Below are 13,806 nucleotides of genomic sequence, written 5' to 3' on the forward strand. Positions count from 1 at the left end.
TCCATTTGCCTACCAGAGTGCTAGCCTTGAGCATAAAAAGGTCCTGAGATCAAGCCCCTTGATCAACGCCCACCCCCTCCCAAAAAAAAGCAGAGATGGATGAGATGAAGGTGTGGCGGGTGAGAATGGTGAACTGGGCTGGGTGCAGTGTGGAGGAAGAGGTAGAGATGGGGTCTAGGAGGTAGGGGTGGTGGCATTTCTCTTTGAGAACAGGCAGGCTTGGGAGAGATAGGGGCCCCCTAAAGAGAGCCAGGCATCCAGTCACTTTTGGTGGGTTGTCTTCACAGCAGCAATGAGGGGTGCTGGTATTACCCCCATTCTCCTACCTGAGACTCAGGCAGGATAACTGGACCAAGGCTGGAAGGTGCCATGAGGAGGCCTGTGGCATCTGCGGCGCTCTGGGGGTGCTTCCTCGAAGAGCAGGGCCAGGGAGCAGCTGGGAGGAGGAGGGTGCTGCCTGGTGGGTGCTGAGGCTTGTCCACTCTGCCTTCTCCCTCCACCCAAGCATAGCAACCATGCAGTGAGTGCCTTGCAGACAGGACCAGCGCTCAGGGGGAGCAGCCTCGCCAGGCAGGACTTTCCATTCTGCAGGGAATGCTGCAAGGCTTGGCTCTGGTAGCTTCCTCCTTTTGGCTCAGCTTATCCTGCCCAGCCCTGATGCCCTCTGGGACCAAAGCCAGATGCCCTGAAATACCCTCTTCCTCTTGTGTCTCCTTGGTTTTGTTGCTGCTTCTCCTGGATGCTTTTTCTGGTCCCTGTGGGCTGGATTAAGACCGCAGGGTATCTATCTAAAATTGTGTTGACCAAATGAAATACAATGTGAAGCCAGGTGCTGGTGGCTCATGCTTATAAATGCTAGCCATGCAGGAGGCTGATATCTGAGGATCACAGTTCAAAGCCAGCCCAGGCAGACAAATCTAAGAGAATCTTATCTCCAGTTAATCTGCAAAAAAATGAACTGGAGGTATGGCTCAAGTGGTAAAGTGCCAGCTTGAACATATTAGCATGTGAGCACACATGCACAAGGATGCATGTGTTAGTGTGTGCGTGCGTGTACACACACACACACACACACACACAAGCACACAGAGTACCCCACCTAGTGGTACATGTCATTCAAGAAAGCAGGAAGATCCCTGGATCCCAGGAGTTTGATTTTAGCCTGAACAACATAGCGAGACTAACACTTAAAAATAAGCCAGGAACTAGCTAGTCAGGTGGCTGAGATTTGAGGATTCGAGTTCAAAGCCAGCCAGGAAAGAAAAGTCCTGGAGAGTCATCTCCAATTAGCCAGTCAAAAGCAGGAAGTAGAGATATGGCTCAATTGGGGGAGTGTGTCTTGGATGAAAAAGTCAAGTGAGAGCATGAAGTCCTAAGTTCAGGCACCAGTACCAGTGCACGCGCACACACACAAGATGAAATTAATTGAATGGCATATTTTATTTAGCACAGTTTTTCAGTATTAAAAATTTCAAATGAGATCTATGTTCATTTATATTTTACTACTAAATCTATTCTTTTTCTTTTTTTCTTTTTCCATTCGTCAGGTTTGAACTCAGGCCTGAGCACTGTCCCTGAGCTTCTGCTTAAGGCTAGCACTCTACCACTTGAGCCACAGCACTACTTCTGGCTTTTTTTTTTCCTTTTTTTCCCTTGTATAATGTATTGGGTTACAGTTATATTCATCAGGTAGTAGGTGCATTACTTCTCACATATTGATACTTCTCACATATGGATAGTACCTCCGGCTTTTTGTGTTTGTTTGTACTGAGGACTTGAACCCAGTACTTCAAGCATGTTAGGCAAGCATTCTACCATGAAGTCACATTCCTAGCCCCTTTAGTACTAAATCTTTAAAGTTGAGTGTGTACTTTTATATTTGTAGCACATTTCAGATGCTGGACGGCCACTGTTGGCTACCATGCTGATTAGAGAGGACTTTCTAAGGCTCAAAGTAGCCCATAGACCTGGCAGACACATCCTGGCACTACCATTTATTAGTGAGTGAGCTTTGGCAAGTCCATAAACCCTCTGAGCCTCAGTTACTTCAGCTGTAAAAGGGATTAGTAACTCCAGTGCCAGAGGATTGTTTTAAGGATTGTTTAAGGATTAAATGAATGCCTGTCTAGTGCCAGGCCAGAGGAAGTCCTCAGAAAATGGCAGTGAGATTTAACTTTTGTTGTTAGCTTTGTGGTTTTTCTTTGTTTGAGACAGAGGTCTTACTTTCCTCCAGAGTCTGCAGAGATTACAGGTATGTGCTACTATGCCTGGGGCGTGAGATTTATCTCTGCTGTGCTGCCTGTGTGCTGTCCTCCCCTACGGGTTGATTATAAAATCAAGGGCAGAGATTCCCCTGCGTTTCCTCCCCCAGTGCCCAGGGCTTGGCTGCTCACTGAGTATAAGTCTGAGTCTCTAAGCTGAGAGTACCCCCACCACATTTTGACCCTCTAGGACCAAGGGGTCTTTGGCAGCTAGATGTCCTGAGATGACTAAGTACGTGTGGGTAACCTCAGCAAGTCTCTATCAAGGCCACGTTCTCCTCCTTTAAAAGGTCAAAGGAATGTGGGTGGGTGTGGGGAGGAGGGTGCTGTACCAGCTGTGGGGTGGACATTGGGGCTAAAACTGACACTGGGTACTCTTTCTCCCAGCCAGTAGGTGAATCATTTCTGCCTATCTCCTGGCTTTTCTCTCTTGGACTTTTGTACCTTCAAGTTCCTTCACCAAGTTAAAATGTAAGAGAAAAGAATTCCTTGTAGCTCCTAAACAGAGCAGAGAAGGGGCCAAGGAGCCCATCTTTAATCTTCTGCTAATATTTACTGACCTGCCATCCCAACAACCCAGTCACTGACGTGAGGTAGAGACAGCTTCTCCCACTTTGTAGGTGAGACCATGGAGGCCCAGAGAGGTCAAGTAGCCTGTCTGAGTAACACAGGACAAAAATGAGTCAGGGATAGAAGTAGAGAATTCACACAGAAGGGAACCAAAGACCCCTTCCTTGTGGGGTGGAGTCCTGACTCTTCACCTGGGCTGCTGGCATTTCTCCATGGGGGTATTTATTTATTTGTTTGTTTATTTTTATTTTTTGCTGGTCCCTGGGGTTTGAACTGTCCCTCAGTTTTTTGTTTTTTGTTTTTGTTTTTGTTTTTTTTTGGCTCGAGACTAATGCTTTACCACTTGAGGCATAGTGCCACTTCAGGCTTTTTGTTTATTTGATACTGAAGAATTGAACCCAGGGCTTCATGCATGCTAGGAAAGCACCCTACCATTAAATGTCACATTTCCAGCCCTTCCATGGGGGCTTTTTATAAGACTAGGTCTAGCTGAATACCACTCCTATAACTCTATTTTTTCTTTCTTTCTTTGCTTCTTTTTGGTTTTGTTTTGTATTTATGCCTGACCTGGGCTTCAACTGTAGGCAAAAGTGTTATCCCTGAGCTTTTTTGCTCAAGGTTAGCCTCTGTACTACTTAAGCCACAGTTCTCATGGAACTTCCTGCAAGGACTGTCTTTGGACTGTGATCCTTAGATTTCAGCCTCTTGAGTAGCTAGGATTACAGGCGTGAGCCCTGAGTGAGTGCTCACACTCAGTTCCTTTTCTTGAGGATTGAAAGTAGTTAAGAAAACAGGGAAGTGACTTCAAATGGTGCCTGTAGAGACTATATGCTGTGCAGAGAGCCCCACCCCAACACTCTCCCACTATTTGCTTTCTCTGAAAAGGAGTATTGTTGGGTAAAATGGAAAGTGTCTGCTCCACAGCGCCGGATGACTGTACACGTGTGACCTTGGCTAAGTCACTCACTGTTCTGAGCCTTGGTTGCCTGTGAATAAACAGAGAGCAGTTTAAGGAGTGATAAAAACTCATAAGATGCTGTGAAAATGAACTACTTTGCAAACTAGAAAGAGCCACTAATAGAAAATAATAACCAGAAAATAGTGGTATTAATAACAGACGTAGAAACAATAATCATGCTAGCAGTAGCTAACGATATCATGTGTCCCATTAGCCGGAAGTGAGTTGGACCCTTTGGGTTTAAATCCAGAGTGAAGGTCTGGGAACATCCTGCTTTGCTCCTGGAGTGAAGCCTGGATTTTCCTGGGAAAGTGAGAGGCTCCATGTGGTTGGGGAGGGTGGGAACTGGCTGTGCCCCCAGGGAGAAGTGTATGTGCATGTGTGGGAAGGCGCCTGTCTGGGGACAGGACAGGGGATGCCCCAGAAGGGTTGAGCTTGAAGGAACAGGAAGGGCCTTGGTGGTGTAGCAGGGGAAGCTGGTGGTTTGGGAAGGGCAGCTGACAGAGGAGATTGAAAGTCTACTTGGAAGCAGAGGTGCATATGGAATGGTGAGTGTATCTAGCATAGCTTCTAAGTTTGACGGATGGTTTCACTTATTCATTGGAATAAATGAATGCACATGAACTGAAATCTAACAGTGGGTGCCTCAGTGGCAGCAACTTCTCCAAGGCCACATTCTTTAGCGAGGGCCTAGGTGGGCTCTCTGGGGGAATTAAATTCATGGAGGCCCTAAGATGAAAAGGAGAGCTCTGGGGGTGGAGTGGGGGTGGATGTGGGGGTCTCTGCATGGAGGGATGTGTGGGAGACTAACATGGTTCTCTCGCCCATCCCTGAGCCTAATGGCAAAGAGAGAGTGCGAAGGCCTCTGACGTAGGAGTCTGTGTTTTACTGAGAGAAGAGAGGCCTAATTTAGCGTGCAACAAAGGAAGTTAGTCACCATCTTGGTTCTGTAGGGGGTGCTGGGAGAGGGCGTATAGCCTGTACCCTAGGTTTGTGACTAGAACTTAGGCTGGAAAGGTACCCTGGGTGTACAGGAAGTGAGTGACCTGTCCCAGGAGTGTGGGACAAGCAGAGTGGAAATGGTAATCCACTGGTGAGACACAGAGGGGTCAGCTCCTATCTGGGGGGCTTTGGGCTTCATTTCCTGGGCTGTGTGCTACAATGGCAGCCGCCACACAGTGGGTATGCAGCACATCTGGCAAAGTGGAGGAAGAGCTGTGTGCGCCAGGTTTGGCCACAGGGGTCATGTGGACCTCTGGTGTGGGCCCACTGGGTTCTGAGCCCTCCTGACCTCCTCCCAGCCAGTTCTCTCCTCCTGTGCAAATGGAAGCCTAAAGTATGACAGCAAGTGGCCAGGAGCTGGTCTGGAATTCAGGCTCCTTGCCTCCTTCTGGGGTCAGAGCCCTGGCCTACCGACTGGATGGGGGGGGGGGGGTTGCCCGATGGAAAGTGACTTTCTGGGTTGTCACAGTGTAGCTGGAACAGAGGACCAGGGCTTGGCTTGGTTTCTTGCTATGTGTTGACTGTGTACACCAGCCAAGGTCCTATTCTGTCCCCGGATGCTGTTCACTTGTGGTCGTTGTCAGGGATGCACAGGTAGATGAGTTACCTGCATGCGCTCGCTCACACACACACACAGGTGTCTGGAGGGCTCCCAGGAGGCTGTGCCAGGTGCCTTCCTGGAGTTCCCAGAGGGTTACAGCAGTGGAGTGAGGGTATCCGGCTGGGGTGGGATGGGAGGCCCACTGAGGCTGAGTCACCCTGTGAGTCAAGGGTCCTCCCCCTCCCTCCTTGTCTTTCCTTCAGCCCCCAAAGGGGTCTGGCTGGGCAGAGGCCGGCTGGCCAGTGTCTGGGTGGGGACTTCTACACTGTTCCCCGCCCCCCCAGTGGTCTGGTCTGCAGGGGGCTGCTGGAGGAGGTGGCTGGTGCCTGAGCGTCAGAGTGGGAGAGGAGGAGGAGGCCGAGGAGGAGGAGGAGCAGGAGCAGGAGGAGCAGGAGGAGGAGCAGGAGCAGGAGAAGCAGGAGCAGGAGCAGCAGCAGCCGCGGTGGCGGCAGAGGCAGAGGCAAGGCAGGAGCCTGCGAGGAGAAGGAGGAGGAGGGGGAGGAGGAAGAAGAGGAGGAGGAAGAGGAGGAGGAGCAGGAGGAGGAGCAGGAGGAGGAGCGGGGGAGCGGCAGGAGGCAGCGCGGCCGCCCCGAGGCTGGGCGCAGAGGCCCAGGCGGGGGCGGGCGCACGGCGGGCGCCAGGCCTGGGGCTGCGGGCACGGTGCCCAGCCCCCGGCGCACGCCGCCGCCGCAGTCAGCATCCACGGCGGGCGGGGGATCGCGCGGCTGCTCCGCAGAGCTGCCCCGCCCCGCGGCCTGTGGGGCCCCAGGAGCGGCTCAAGATGGGGACCCCCAGACCCAGGTAGGCAGGGGGGCGTGGGATCAGGTGGCATGGCGCGCGGGGGGGGGGGTCGCTACGTCTCGGCCCAGCCCCAGCCCCCGGGAGAGGCACGGGGAGAAGCCCGGGAACTGAGTTGCTGGCTGTTGGCTCCCTGGCCGGTCGGCCGTGCGGACTCCGCGCTCCCCTCCCGAGGCCGATGGAGGGGGCGCTGGGTGCCGGGCGCCCGCGTGAGGCCCCCCGAGCTGTGTGGATCTGGGGGTGCTGGAGGACCGACCTCAGCCTGGCTGGAAGCTGGAGGCTGCCGAGCTGTCCCCCTGCCCCCCCTCCTCCGGTGACAGACCCTTCCCGCCTCCTCCTCTCCAGAGCTCTCCCCCAGCGCTGGGGTGCTGGACTCGGTCCTAGGTCCTCTGTGTCACCTGGCTGGGGGTTGTCCCCACTGACTGAGGGGTCCCCAGATGTGTGTGACACCCGCATACACAGAGACCCCAACAAGGGGGGGACCTGAGGACAGGCTGGGGGGAAGGAGGGCCAAGAAACTACATCTACCAGGGTGGCCGAGGCCACTGCGTAGGCCCAGTGCTGTGGGCCAGCGTGGTCAGCCCACGGAGACTGTGAGAAGCTAGGTAAGGATTGAAAGGGAGCTCGGGCATGCTGGCCTCTCTTGGTTCCCAGCTGTGGTTCTTGCCTTGCCCCAGAGATCTGAAACTCACTACCACGTGTTCCCTTCACTCCAGCTCTGCATGTCACCTCCTCTGCACCCTAAGGTAGGAGTGTAGGAAGAATTCCTTTAGGACCTTTCTGGGGTTCCCCTGCGTCCAGCTTTCTCTATCTGCCCCTTCCTCCCAGAATCTGCAGTACTTGGGCCAGGTGGGAAGCTGGAGCCTGGGACAGTGCCCTGAGAAGGGCCTGTCCCAGCCAAGGGCATGGAGACTAGAGGCGCTGTGTGCCTGCTGCCCACCCGTGCCTCCAGATGGAGCCTGCAGCAGAAGAAGCCTGTGCCAGCCTCCTCTCTCAGCTCCCGTGGACCAGTGAGGCCCTGCCAGCCAGTGCAGGCTTGGAGCTGGCTTCTGCTGGGCAGGCATGCACAACCTTTGTGGCTTACAGACCATTGTCCCTGGGATCTCGGATTCCTCAAGGCGGTTCTGGAGGGGCCAGGGAGTATAAGAAGGGTTCGTTCCTGTTGAAATCCTTCCTGGACCATGTGGTAGTTCCCTGGGCCCAGCTCTCTGTGCTTCAAGGGGCTGCTGAGTCCCTGAGTAAGTACTGAAGAGTGGATCTCAGCCAGGAGAAGAAGAATGACTTGTCCAAGGTCATACAGCTGCTGAGTGGGAGAAACAGTACTGAACATTCCCAGGTCCTTTTCTTCTTCATATGAGATTCTCCCAGGCCAGCATGCCTACTTTGCTGCTGCTACAGCTGACCTAGAGGCTGGCCGCTATAGCTTGGAGTCTAAGGCTCTCCCTTAGGACAGGTTTTACTTTGGTTCCCCCATCATTTCTCCTTTGAGGTGAGACAGAGAGGCCCAGACTCAGAAGAAGGGAGCTGGTGGCCTTGGCTCCTCTTGGAGTGCACAGAGCAGAGAATACCAGTGTTCAGAGATGTCCTGGGTACCACAGGGCAGTGGAGAGGGTCTCTAGACCAGATAGACTGACATGGAATTGCCTCTTAGTTCCAGTTTCTTTGTGGGCCTTTTTCTGATTTCTCTGCTCCATTTAATAAGAAGGAATGGTAGTCTAGCTGGAGTGATCCTCTATCTGGATGATTACACAAAGCGATGGCAGTCATTGAGCACTTACTGTTTGCCCTGCACTGCTTTGCATCCTCTCATAGTAACTATAGGATAGCTGCTGTTATTATTATTTTTTTTTTGCCAGTCCTGGGGCTTGAGCACTGTCCTTGGGCTTTCTCAAGGCTAGAGCTCTACCACTTGAGCCACAGCACCACTTCTGGCTTTTTCTATGTATGTGGTACCGAGGAATCAAAGCTGGGTCTTTGTGCATGCTAGAAAAGCACACTACCACTAGGCCAAACTTCTGGTCCTATTTATTTTTTTTATGGATGAGAACCTGAGGTTCTGAGGGTTTATGGTACCTGCCCGAGGTTACACAGTTGGAAAGTCTAGAACTCCTCCCTTTTACCATGACCCAGTCAGTGTCTGGGTAATTTAGTGGTTGGTCAGGTATGGTGCAGGTAGAGAGGTTTGTGTCTTGCTAGGCAGGGGATGATTCTGTTACTTGAATACTTCCAATGTCCTAGGGCCAACCTTGATCCTCTGTGTTATGGCTTCCCCCTAAAAGTTTAGAAGCTTCAGACTGGCTGCTGCCATTGGCTACTGGGGGAGATTGGCTGGCCCTGCTACTTGTTTCCTAGCAAATGTGGAGGGACTCCTAAAGCCAGGGCACACACCGACGAGAATACCAGGTCACCAGCCAGGACTGTGTCCCTGTCAGCAGGGCCTGGTGCCTGAGCGGATGGATGGGGGTGGCAGCAAGCTGGCTCTGCCTTCTTCGTGGGCAGGAGGCTTGTGGATAGGAATAGTAACAGCTAAGTCTATTGAGCACTTACTACGTGCCAGGCACTGTTTTAAGGTCTTCCATGTACAACTTCTAAAGTCATCCCCCAACCTGGTAAGGTGGCTTGTCCTCTTCCCTCTTTGCAGACTGCAGGAACTGAAGCTGACTGAGGGAAGACAGTTGCTCAGGGTTGTCCTAGGGGCCATGCCCGCCAGCCCGCACCCTTCAGAGGTCAGACTCTGTCCTGTTCAGTGTTCTGTTGTGCATCCCACTCTTGAGTGGTCTCAGGTCCGGGTAGGAGAGACACGGATGTGACAGAACAAAGGTAGAGAGATTGTGCCATTAAGTGAGCTTGGCATGATTGGTGTTTTGGAGAAGCATCAAGAAGATGGCTTTGCTAGATGTGTGTGGGGCAAAAGTACCCACTGGCCCAGGTCAGACAGCAAAGTAGGGATACCTTTGAAGGAGTGTAGGTGGCATGGTAGACATGATATACACAGTCCAGGAGAGGGGAAGTGGGAGCTGGCAGGTAACCCAGCATGTCTGCTTGGGTTTAAGTTTCCCATGAAGGTATAGAACTCACTAGAGCCAGGCTCTGGTGCCAGTTCCGCTGTGCACTAATGATGCTGCCTGGAGCACGTCATTTAGCTGGTGTGAGCCTCAGTGTCTTTACCTGTCAAAGGTAGATAAAACACCTGCCCACAGGGGCCACAGTGCAATTGTTACTGCTGCTTCCCCAGTAGTGGTGCATGGCAGGACCCCGAGAGGCATTCCTCCTCTCCCTTCCATCTCTTGGATGTCAGGCTGAGGTGTTTGGGCTTAACATAAGCCTGAAGGCTCTGAGGATGTTTGTGGGGTTTCAGCCTGCAAAGGAACATGACAGACCTGTGTTTGGAGAGGTCCTCTTTGTTCCCATCTGTCTGACCCCTAGGAAGAGGACGCACTGTGACTGTGTAGGAAGGCTCCGGAGACAGGGAGGACTAGGAAAGGTAGAAGGTTGAAGCGGCACTGCCATGTGCCTTGGTGGTGGTACTAGGTGATGTGCCAGATTAGGAGAGGAGCAGCTCAGGGTGAAGAAGGCCCCGAGGGGTTTTGGGAATTTGGTTTTGAGGCTTGATGAGTTTGAGGACAAGGGTTAGCCTCCCATCAGTCATTTGCAAGATTGGGCAGCAGCATCTTTTAGCATCTGGCTTTTCTATTTTTTTTTCTTTTTCCATTTGAATTATTTCCTTTGGATAAATTCCCATCAGTGCTTCTCTATAATAGCAGCAAATTGGGACTGGATGTCCAACAATAGGAAGATGATTGAGAACGTTTTAGAACATCCACTGGATAAAGTAATCGGCAGTGGCGAACAGCCGCAGAAACCCTTGCAGAGCGTGGATCTTGGTGTTGCAAAGCTTCTTTGCGTCCTTTATTTCATATTCATGCCTGCCTGGTGGCCATGGTGGGGAGAGTTCCATCTTTTCTGAGCAAGAACAGATTGGAACTAGCCTCTCTTCTCCTTGAGGGCGGGGTTTATGTTTTATTCATTGTTCTATCACGAGTGTGTCCTCGGTGATCAGCAAATGCGTGTCCACTGAATGATTGAACGACCTAAGCAGAGGGGAAGTGACTTGTTCAAGGTCATACAGGTTGTAGGACCCAATTAGTCCCTGCTATAGTCTTGCCACATTCTTCTTATTCTGTAACAGTGTTCTTCCATATATAGTATGGTTGCATTTCAATAAGACTATTGTCATTTGAAAATATCTTAAGTCACAAATTCCTTGAAGGGCCAGGAACATGCCCTAGTGGTAAGAGTGCATGCATGAAGTCTTGGGTTCAATTCCTTGGGACCTCGTACACAGAAAAAAGCCAGAAGTGGTGTTGTGGCTCAAATGGTAGAATGATAGCCTTGAGAAAGCCCAAGTGCTCAGGCCCTAAGTTCAAGCCCCAGGACTGGCAAAAAAAAAAAAATGTCTTGAATACCTATCTACTGAGAAGGCTGAGATATGAGGATTGTGGGTTCAAAGCCAGCCAGCGCTGACAGGAAAGTTCCTGAGATTCTTTATTTCTAATTAACCATCACCAAAAAGCTGTCAGGGAGTATGTGGCTCAAGAGGTAGAGTGCTAGCCTTGAGGAAAAAAAATGAAAACAAAAACTTAGGGACAGTACCCAGGTCTGAGTTCAAGTTTCAACACACACGCACACACACACACACACACACACACGACTAGACATCCTAGCTCAGCTCCACAGCATGTGGTAGCGGACGGGTTGTTCTCCCTCGTGGTCAAGCAGCTGACTGCTAGCGGTGCCTTGCTGCTGCTCAGCATCCCCTGAGAGTATTCCATGTCAACCGTTAGCCCAGAGAAAGACCAGCGTTCAAAATATGCTTTTACTGAATGGATATTGCTTTTATTTTACTGTAAAGTAAGAAAATCAAGTGAAAAAAAAATAACTGTAGACCATCTGTTTCAGTGAAGGATCCAATGGAGAGTTTCTCAGCAAAGACAGGGAGCTAACACAGACCAGGACTCAGTTTCTCTTTGTTTACCAGCCGGGAGGCCTGGAAAATCAGTTCATCTCTTAGAACCCCAGGTTCTCACCCATCATACGACTATCCACATACCTGCTTCTAAAGTTGTCATAAAGTCTACATTAGGTAAGGCAGGTAAAACTCGATACAGTAACTAGCACCTAATAAAGCCTCCATGAGTCTTAGCCGTGATAAAGATGGTGATGGTGATGTCATAATGTGGAAATATTTTTGGTACAATCACTATAAATGCAAAACCCCACATTATGAGTGTTGAGGTTACAGTGGTGAAACTCATGAGTTTTTCTAAGCGTTTAAGTTTGACTTTGGAAGAAAAAGGGATATAATAGAGTTAAAGCAAATATTATGGAAGTAAATAAGATAAAATGACCCAATGACCCATCCAGATCGTTCTTTAATTATGTGGGTTTTTTTTTTTTTTTTTTTTTTTTTTTTGCCAGTCCTGGACTTGAGCTCAGGGCCTGAGCACTGTCCTTGGACTTTCTCAAGGCTAGAGCTCTACCACTTGAGCCTCAGCACCACTTCTGGCTTTTTGCTATGTATGTGGGGTACCGAGGAATTGAACCCAGGTCTTCATGCATGCTAGGCAAGCACTTTAACCACTAGGCCAAACTCCCAGCCCCTGGACTTTTTTTTTTTTTTTTGCCAGTCCCAGGGCTTGAATTCAGGGCCTAAGCACTGTCCTTGGACTTTCTCAAGGCTAGAGCTCTACCACTTGAGCCTCAGCACCACTTCTGGCTTTTTGCTATGTATGTGGGGTACCGAAGAATCAAACCCAGGTCTTCATGCATGCTAGGCAAGCACTCTACCACTAGGCCAAACTCCCAGCCCCAGCTATGTGTTTTTTAAATATTTAATTTTTTTCTTATTCAGTTTTAAAAATTTGTGAAGAGAGCTGAATGCCAATGGCTCATGTCCATAATTCTAGCTACTCAGGAGGTTGAGATCTGAGGACTGTGGTTCAAAGCCAGCCTGGGCAGGAAAGCTTACAAGACTCATCTCCAGTTACCTAGCTAAAAGCCAGAAGTGGAACTGTGGCTCAAATAGCAGAGTGCCTTAGACACAAAAACTCAGAGACAGCACCCAGGCCCTGAGTTTAAGCCCCAGGAGTAGCAACAATGACAAAAGCAAAAAAAAATTGGGACGAATTCTTATTATTCAGAGCACATTTTCCCCTTACCTCTTCCTCAAAAATTCAACTCTACTAATTACAGTAATCCTACTCTCCAGAGTGATAACAGTCTCATCCTTTGAAGTAACCAATGGCAAGTCTCGCCCTCCCAAAGCAGCTAATGACAGTAAGTTCTAACCTTTGAGGTAGCCAGTGACACTAAGGCCTACTGAAGTGGCCAGTTGCAATATACAACTTCCAGATATTTTCTCTACCAAAGTCAGTGGGTAAACCAGAGCAGGATTACGAATTATGTGGTTTTGCAATGTGTGTTTTTCATTCAAATGTATACTGACATCTTTTTATGTCATTACATATAAAATCTAAAATTTTTCCATAGTGAAAGTGGTGCTGTGGCTCAGGGGGTAGGGTGGTGGCCTTGAGTTGAGGAGCTAAGGGACTCCATCCAAGCCCAGAGTTCAAGTCCCATGACAGACAAAAAAATACAACTAAATAAAAATAAAAATTTCCATAGCTAGGAAATAGCTTAGTGTGCTGTTTCCTGAGCATATGAAAATATTGTTCCATTCCTTAGAACTTTAAGAAAAAAATCACAGTAACTATGTAATTATTTATTTGTTTATTTATTGCTAGGCCTAGGGCTTGAGCTCTGGGCCTGGGTACTGTCCCTGGGCGGCTTTTACTCAAGGCTACTACTCTACCACTTCAGCCACAGCTCCATTTCTGGCCTTTTCTGTAATTAGAGATAAGAGTTTCATGAACTTTCCTGTCCACTTTGGCTTTGAACTGTGATCCTCAGATCTCAGCCTCCTAAGTAGCTAGGATTACAGATATGAACCACTGACACTTGGCTAATGTGTAATACTTATATAATTATTAATTCTGGGGGGCTTGAACTCAGGGCCTGGGCACTATTCCTGAGCTTTTTGGTTCAAGGCAAACACTCTACCACTTTGAACTACAGTTTCTTTTGGTAGTTAATTGGAGGTAAGAGTCTCATGGGCTTTCCTGACCTGGTTCCTCAGATTTTTTTTTGGGGGGGGGTGGGTTGGTTGTGGGGCTTGAACTCTGGGCATTGCAATCCTCAGATCTTGTCCTCCTGAGTAATTAGGATTACAGGCATGAACCACTGCCACCTGGTTTATAATTAATTTTTTTTTTGCCAGTCCTGGGCTTGAGCTCAGGGCTGAGCACTGCCCTTGGACTTTCTCAAGGCTAGAGCTCTACCACCTGAGCCTCAGCACCACTTCTGGCTTTTTTCTATGTATGTGGGATACCAAGGAATCGAACCCGGGTCTTTGTGCATGCTAGGCAAGCACTCTATCACTAGGACAAATTCCTGGCCCTATAATTTTTTTCTATGTATGTGGTACCAAGGAATCAAACCCTGGTCTTCATGAATGCTAGGCAAGCATTCTACCACTAGGCCAAATTCTCAGCCCCAGG

The 13,806-nt window shown here is 49.8% G+C and overlaps 1 protein-coding gene across 13 annotated transcripts in view; it reads left to right on the forward strand.

Annotated features, from left to right (window-relative positions):
* Positions 1-13,806, forward strand: part of Epb41l1 (erythrocyte membrane protein band 4.1 like 1) — a 124,024-nt gene that overhangs the window by 47,478 nt on the left and 62,740 nt on the right. The window contains exon 1 of one of the 13 annotated variants that reach the window (XM_090352278.1): positions 5,966-6,193. The exons of the other annotated variants lie outside the window; for them this stretch is intronic. The gene's annotated coding sequence lies outside the window, so the exon portion shown is untranslated. Of the gene's footprint in view, positions 1-5,965; positions 6,194-13,806 lie in introns of those variants that run through there. 13 annotated transcript variants of the gene reach the window in all.

Source organism: Megascapheus bottae, chromosome 18 (genome assembly GCF_031878675.1).
Source record: "Megascapheus bottae isolate mThoBot1 chromosome 18, mThoBot2.hap1, whole genome shotgun sequence".
NCBI lineage: Eukaryota > Metazoa > Chordata > Mammalia > Rodentia > Geomyidae > Megascapheus > Megascapheus bottae.